Below are 7,271 nucleotides of genomic sequence, written 5' to 3'. Positions count from 1 at the left end.
ATGTCACTCCCTAAAACCATAGGAATTTCCCCAGGTAATCACGTCAACATGGTAGTTAAATTTGAGTTAACAGCGATGGATGATCGTTATCCCATATTTACAGTGGTGTGTGTACAGTGTTTCCCATAGGTTTCTTTTCAGCAGCGGTGGCAACGTTAGCGTAGGGGCGTGCTAGTGGCCGTGGTCAATTGCGTGGTCTCCGACCAAAGATTTTAAAGGCCCTCCTCTTGGCGGCGTGAACATTTTACAGTTTTAAAGCCAGTTTCCTGCAATTCTACACATTTTGCCATGGCTTATGCCAGGTTCGGTATGCTATCTGAGTGACTCAAACATTATAAACAAAATCAATGGGGTGCCCATGTCATGACACTTTTGGAATTTTAGATTCTCTCCGACTCTAGTTTTTATTGGTGATTGTTAGTTCTCAGGGACTAGAGTCACCCTATGAGGAAGTACCAGCGCATCATGTACTGGTTCCCCAAGTTCAAGCACGCCTTCCCGTCCCCCTGCAGCTCCCTGGGGACCCTGTAGACTTGGCCCGCCTCAGTCTCCACCGCATCGCTAACGACCTGGGCGCTAAGGTCACGGTCTGCCAGATGCCTTGTACTGACATCTCAGAGTCAGGGGAGGAGATCACCTTCCCACACTACCTAGGTAGATAATCAGAGTTCCCTCTTTTTTACATACAAACTACCAGGGATCCGAATCCCAGGATCTCAGATTCTCTTTTCAGTAGATGTACTCGTATTCTGTGGTCAGCCGGGTATTTAAGTTATCAGTTATTATTGGCTAGGTGCAACTCCAGAGGATGCACGCAAACATACGGTTCTCAATATCGTTGTCTGTTTAAATGGTAAACCCTGCCTTTTCTCATCCTGTCAGGGATCCAGCCCAGCCCAGATGGAGCTGCTGGCTAAACATAACCCCAACAGGCCTGTGTTTGTGGAGGGCCCCTTCCCCCAGTGGCTGAGGAAGACATATTCAGGGCTGATCAACTGCCCCCTGAGGAAAAGGTTGGAGACCCTGTGCAACGATGTTAACATATTCTTCCTGTTTGGCCCTGTCCGGGGGTTTCTTCGGATGGGGCCACAGTGTCTCCGGACCGCTCCTGTCTCAGCCTCCAGTATTTATGCTGCAGTAGTTTATGTGTCGGGGGGCTGGGGTTAGTTGGTTATACCTGGAGTACTTCTCCTGTCTTATCCAGTGTCCTGTGTGAATTTAAGTATGCTCTCTCCTAATTCTCGTTCTCTCTTTCTCTCTGAGAACCTGAGCCCTAGGACCATACGTCAGGACTACCGGGCATGCTGACACCTTGCTGTCCCCAGTCCGCCTGGCCTTGCTGCTATTCCAGTTTCAACTGTTCTGCCTGCGGTTACGAAACCCCTACCTGTCCCAGACCTGCTGTTTTCAACTCTTAATGATCAAGCAGAAAAGCCAACTGAGAGACCTGAGCCCTAGGACCATACGTCGGGACTACCGGCCGTGGTGACTCCTTGCTGTCCCCAGTCCGCCTGGCCTTGCTGCTATTCCAGTTTCAACTGTTCTGCCTGCGGTTATGGAACCCCTACCTGTCCCAGACCTGCTGTTTTCAACTCTTAATGATCGGCTATGAAAAGCCAACTGAGATTTATTCCTGATTATTATTTGACCATGCTTGTCACTTATGAACATTTTTGAACATCTTGGCATGGTTCTGTTATAATCTCCACCCGGCACAGCCAGAAGAGGACTGGCCACCCCTCATAGCCTGGTTCCTCTCTAGGTTTCTTCCTAGGTTTTGGCCTTTCTAGGGAGTTTTTCCTAGCCACCGTGCTTCTACACCTGCATTACTAGCTGTTTGGGGTTTTAGGCTGGGTTTCTGTACAGCACTTCGAGATATTAGCTGATGTACGAAGGGCTATATAAAATAAAATTGATTGATTGAGTGTAAATTGTGTATATTTTAACGGTAGCGTTTACAATGTTATAATTTTATATTATGAATATTGCCTTAAGTATCTGTTCCATACTAATACAATAGTTTTATTATACACTTTGTTTTATTATAGCTTGAGCAGTAATAGTGATCTATTAGCGTACCTGTTTTGTCCCTGTCAGGTGGAGGAGCCATACGATCCAGAGAGGTGTTTCGACTACCCTGTTCAGCTGGACCTGGACTTCGAATGACTACCTCCTCTCTTTACCCCACACGTACAATTATCTGTAAGGTCCGTCAGTCGAGCAGTGAATTTCAAACACAGATTCAACCACAAAGACCAGGGAGGTTTTCCAATGCCTCCCAAAGAAGGGCACCTATTGGAAGATGGGTCAATACAAAGATACAAATTATTAAAGAAATTGAATTCTACAGTGAAAAAGTACAAAATCAAGGAAGCGATAAGAAAGGAGAACCATCCTCAAAGCTTCAACGTCACAGGAAAAGCAGCTGCTCCAGACGCTCTTCGGCGACAAAGGAACTTCCCTTTGGTCTCAGTACATTCAAGGACTATGCTGATGTTTTCACCCCCAAAACCTTGGTTCAATAATCTACAAGGTTTCACAGATGAGCAAGTTTCTCAGGTGGAGGAAGAAACAAAGATCAGGCTGCCTGTAAGGCTTGGCACCAACATAGAGCAGGAGCGGATCACAGGCTCCTCTGCAAACAGGGTTATTCACACATCACTGGAAGAACCATCCCAAGCACTTATTAAAGTCGATCAGTTGACAACCAACTCAAAACACCATGCATTCTATGGGGCAAGGACCATGAGGTGGATGTACAAATATGCACTAGGCCTGAGCACTGCCCTATCACAAACCTCTACAAAGATATTAGTATCAGACCAGGTATACAAGAAGCACATTAACTTGAAAGTGGAAAAGGCAGGTTTTAGAATTTTAAAGACATTGGCGTTTCTTGTGATGGATACATATCATGTGAGTGCTGTGGCAAAGGAGTAATTGAGTCAAAGTGTCCCTTTTAAATAGGCAAATGACCACTCAACCGACCACTGGACAGAAGACGAGAGGACATCTCAAGATTGAAAAAATAACATATGGTATGTTACGAATTCTAGCTAGGTGGCTAACGTTAGCTAGGCAAGGGGTTAGGATTAGGGGTTAGGGTGAAGTTTAGGAGTTAGGTTAGGGGAAGGGTTAGCTTAAAGGGTTAAGTTTAGGGGAAGGGTTAACTAACATGCTAAGTAGCTGCAAAGTAGTAAGTAGTTGAAAAGTTGCTAATTAGCTAAAATGCTAAAGCTGTCCCTGATAAGATTCGAACTCATAACCTTTCACGTTATACGTCCACCCATCCACCCCGAACAACCACTTTACTTTCGTTTTTGCCTTAAGTAACCATCTGTCTTATGTAACCATACCAAATGTAACATATCATACTAATTTGAGTGTCACGGATTTACATTTACTATGTTATGTCTAGTCTATGAGACCAGGCTGTTGGAACAGCCAGCTGGAGGATCTGAGTAGAGACAGTAGACATTTTTAAGAGAGCGCTCAAGACACACCTTTCTAGCCGTGCTTTTACCTAGGGTGATTTTATTGTGCTATTTTATCTACCTGATATAATTTAATTTGGTTTATTCAATTGTATTTATCTTATTTATTTTACTTCCTTCAGTCTCTCTGGTTTCACTGTTGTTTTATTGCCCTATTATTATTTGAATATGTTCAGTTTCATTTGACCATTTAAATGTATCTAGATCATATATCTTATCTTTGTCCTTTTTATTTATGTATTATTTTAATTTTTTGTTTTAAGAACTTTGAAATGCATTAACTTGTAAGAAATGTGCTCTATAAATAAAGTTTGATTTGATATAGAATTATGCCGTACCGTAAAACAAACATGTCTTTCTAACATGTAGAAATAAGGAATCATTAGGAGTCCTTCCTCTTCCTCAAACACCAAGACAGTAGCAGCATCATCATCAGGAACCTGCTTCCTGGATTTGTTGGATGACTTTCCTCTTAGCTCTTCCATTGGAAAGCACCTAGTTTAGTGATTAGGGTGCAAGGGTGTATATTTGTCTGGCACTGTAAGTTTACGATATCAGGATGGTCGGATTCGGCTAGTTTGTTGCAATATCAGGCAGACTCTCTAATCGTCACTTTGGCATGCCATTCCCACTAGGATAGCCATCGCAGGCCTCTGCATCAATTCCTTCCTTGTATTAATTGTTTTCACTTGTTTTTGCTTTTAATTGGAACATAAATAAACCTATAAATGTAAGTATAAACTTTGTTTTCTTTTCTCCACAGAGAATAAATCTTTCCATATTCCCTAATAAGGATATCAGAAGCATCAGAAATATATTTCAGCAAGGTAAATAATGACATATTGACTTTATTTTGATCAAAGATCAAGAGTTGCTGTTTTGGATGACTGATATGAATTACAATCATGGCAGAATGCATCCTTATGTATCCACATGATAAACTCAGTCAGTGATCCATCGTCAGATCAAATTGCTTTGAAGAAAAAGAAGGCTGTCTCATGATAGCATGGTCAGCATAACGTTTATAATACATTTCCTAATGTACAGTATTTGGCCAAAAAACCTGGTTGCCTCTGCCAGAGTAGCGGACATGAGCCAAAGAATGGTTGCTCATGGTCAAGGTGTAGCCCTGCCTGCGACTTCAAAATCAGTGTCTGCCCTCGGCCCAAGAGGGAATTTCCTCTGGGTCTAATGGTAAGACGTTGGTTTGTCCTGTGGTAGACTCACGCATTGTATCCCCTCTGTCACACAAGAAAGCTGAAACTTGGCCACAAGTGGAACTTCCAGCAAGGCAATAACTCCATCACACATCAAAATTAACATTTTGCAATTCCCAATTGCTGGTCAAAAGTAGTGCACTATATAGGGAATAGGGTGCCATTCTCTGGTCTAAAGTAGTGCACTATATAGGGAATAGGGTGCCATTTGGGACGCATACCTAGCCTGACTGGGCTTTCTTTTATTAAGAAATGTGATTCAAATTCAACTGCTAAACTCACTCAGGCTGTCAGATGGAAAATTACTATTGCCATAGTCAAAATGAAACTTTGCTGCAATACGGATGGCCTTCACTGGGTGTGGAATAGATGAAAAGTCTTCATTCAAACAGAGATGAATGTAGCTACACCCTACAGAAGAAAGAACGAGAGAGAGAGAAACATACAATACTTTTTATCCACATTTCTGCATAATGATAACAAATACTTTTTACCTGTCATTTTAACTAGATAGTATACAATATAATGTAGGCCTGTCCCTCTTGTTCAGTCATCAAACCATTCACTGCTCCACCAGATGTATGGGGAAACTTGGATCTTGTCCCGCCTTCCTCCACTGATAAATATGGGCTGATGCTGAGAGTGGTGGTGGGAGTACCCATGACGTATTGAGCATTTGGTCAAGAGTGAAGAAAACGAGCAGAGAGAAGCCTATTGACTGATTTTGTTTTGGGTAAAACACATTGTACAGTTTAAAAAAACAATTGAAGAACAAGAAAATCCAAAGGATGACACAGGAAAGTGTAAAAACCCTTATTTCCAGTGTGGTCCTCGGTTAATGATATACTACTTCTCATTGAGCTATAAAACATGTACCACTGCATCAGTGCAGGTTATTGTTATAGGTTATACAGTCAAACGTTTGGACACACCTACTCATTCAAGGGTTTTTCTTTATTTTTTACTATTTTCTACATTGTAGAATAATAGTGAAGACATCAAAACTATGAAATAAGTAGTAATCATGTAGTAACCAAAAAAGTGTTAAACAAATCAAAATATATTTTATATTTGAGATTCTTCAAATAGCCACCCTTTGCCTTGATGACAGCTTTGCACACTTGGCATTCTCTCAACCAGCTTCACCTGGAATGCTTTTCCAACATTCTTGAAGGAGTTTCCACATATGCTGAGCACTTGTTGGCTGCTTTTCCTTCACTCTGTGGTCCGACTCATCCCAAACCATCTCAATTGCGTTGAGGTCGGGGGATTGTGGAGGCCAGGTCATCTGATGCAGCACTCCATCACTCTCCTTCTTGGTCAAATAGCCCTAACACAGCCTGGAGGTGTGTTGGGTCATTGTCCTGTTGAAAAACAAATGATAGTCCCACTAAGCCCAAACCAGATGGGATGGCGTATCACTGCAGAATGCTGTGGTAGCAATGCTGGTTAAGTGTGCCTTGAATTCTAAATCAATCACAGACAGTGTCACCAGCAAAGCACCCCCACACCATAACAACTCCTCCTCCTCCTCCTCCATGCTTTACGGTTGGAACTACACATGAGGAGATCATTCGTTCACCCACACCGCGTCTCACAAAGACACAGCGGTTGGAACCAAACATCTCAAATTTGGACTCCAGACCAAAGGACACATTTCCACCGGTCTAATGTCCATTGCTCGTGTTTCTTGGCCCAAGCAGGTCTCTTCTTCTTATTGGTGTCATTTAGTAGTGGTTTCTTTGCAGCAATTTGACCATGAAGGCCTGATTCACACAGTCCCCTCTGAACAGTTGATGTTGAAATGTGTCTGTGACTTGAACTCTGTGAATCATTTATTTGGGCTGCAATTTCTGAGGCTGGTAACTCTAATGAACTTATCCTCTGCAGCAGAGGTTACTCTGGGTCTTTCATTCCTGTGGCAGTCCTCATGAGAGCCAGTTTCATCATAGCGCTTTATGGTTTTTGCAACTGCACTTGAAGAAACCTTCAAAGTTCTTGAAATGTTCCGTATTGACTGACCTTCATGTCTTAAAGTAATGATGGACTGTCGTTTCGCTTTGCTTATTTGAGCTGTTCTTGCCATAATATGGACTTGGTCTTTTACCAAATAGGGCTATATTCTGTATACCCCCTCCCTACCTTGTCACAACACAACTGATTGGCTCAAACGCATTAAGAAGGAAAGAAATTCCACAAATTAACTTTTAACAAGGCACACCTGTTAATTGAAATGCATTCCAGGTGACTACCTCATGAAGCTGGTTGAGAGAATGCCAAGAGTGTGCAAAGCTGTCATCAAGGCAAAGGGTGGCTATTTGAAGAATCTCAAATATAAAATATACAGTGGGGAAAAAAAGTATTTAGTCAGCCACCAATTGTGCAAGTTCTCCCACTTAAAAAGATGAGAGAGGCCTGTAATTTTCATCATAGGTACACGTCAACTATGACAGACAAAATGAGGGGAAAAAATCCAGAAAATCACATTGTAGGATTTTTTATGAATTTATTTGCAAATTATGGTGGAAAATAAGTATGTGGTCAATAACAAAAGTTTCTC

The 7,271-nt window shown here is 42.1% G+C and overlaps 1 long non-coding RNA gene across 1 annotated transcript; it reads left to right on the top strand.

Annotated features, from left to right (window-relative positions):
- The first annotated feature begins 359 nt into the window (after window positions 1–359).
- Window positions 360–2,369, top strand: LOC123490851. Its single transcript, XR_006661070.1, has 3 exons — window positions 360–654; window positions 883–1,013; window positions 2,098–2,369. It is a non-coding gene; the product is annotated as an uncharacterized LOC123490851 (long non-coding RNA).
- The last annotated feature ends 4,902 nt before the right edge of the window (window positions 2,370–7,271 follow it).

This window comes from Coregonus clupeaformis, unplaced genomic scaffold (assembly GCF_020615455.1).
Source record: "Coregonus clupeaformis isolate EN_2021a unplaced genomic scaffold, ASM2061545v1 scaf5101, whole genome shotgun sequence".
Lineage (NCBI taxonomy): Eukaryota > Metazoa > Chordata > Actinopteri > Salmoniformes > Salmonidae > Coregonus > Coregonus clupeaformis.
This window is presented reverse-complemented; position numbering and strand designations above follow the sequence as displayed.